Source organism: Mizuhopecten yessoensis, unplaced genomic scaffold (genome assembly GCF_002113885.1).
Source record: "Mizuhopecten yessoensis strain PY_sf001 unplaced genomic scaffold, ASM211388v2 scaffold11131, whole genome shotgun sequence".
In the NCBI taxonomy this organism is placed as follows: Eukaryota; Metazoa; Mollusca; class Bivalvia; order Pectinida; family Pectinidae; genus Mizuhopecten; species Mizuhopecten yessoensis.
Genome location: NW_018408895.1, coordinates 306,418 through 306,734, shown reverse-complemented (window position 1 = coordinate 306,734; position 317 = coordinate 306,418).

The following is a 317-nucleotide window of genomic DNA, read 5'->3' as shown; positions in this document are numbered from 1 at the left end:
TCCTTTGTTTTGCCACGTCTAAAGTCTTTGTTTGTCACGTCTACCTCCTTTATTTTTCCAAGTCTACCGTCTTTGTTTGTCACGTCTACCTCCTTTGTTTTATCACGTCTACCTCCATTGTTTTGCCACGTCTACCGTCTTTGTTTGTCACGTCTACNTACCTCCTTTGTTTTATCACGTCTACCTCCATTGTTTTGCCACGTCTACCGTCTTTGTTTGTCACGTCTACCTCCTTTGTTTGTCACGTCTACCGTCTTTGTTTGTCACGTCTACCTCCTTTGTTTGTCACGTCTACAGTCTTTATTTGTCACGTCTAC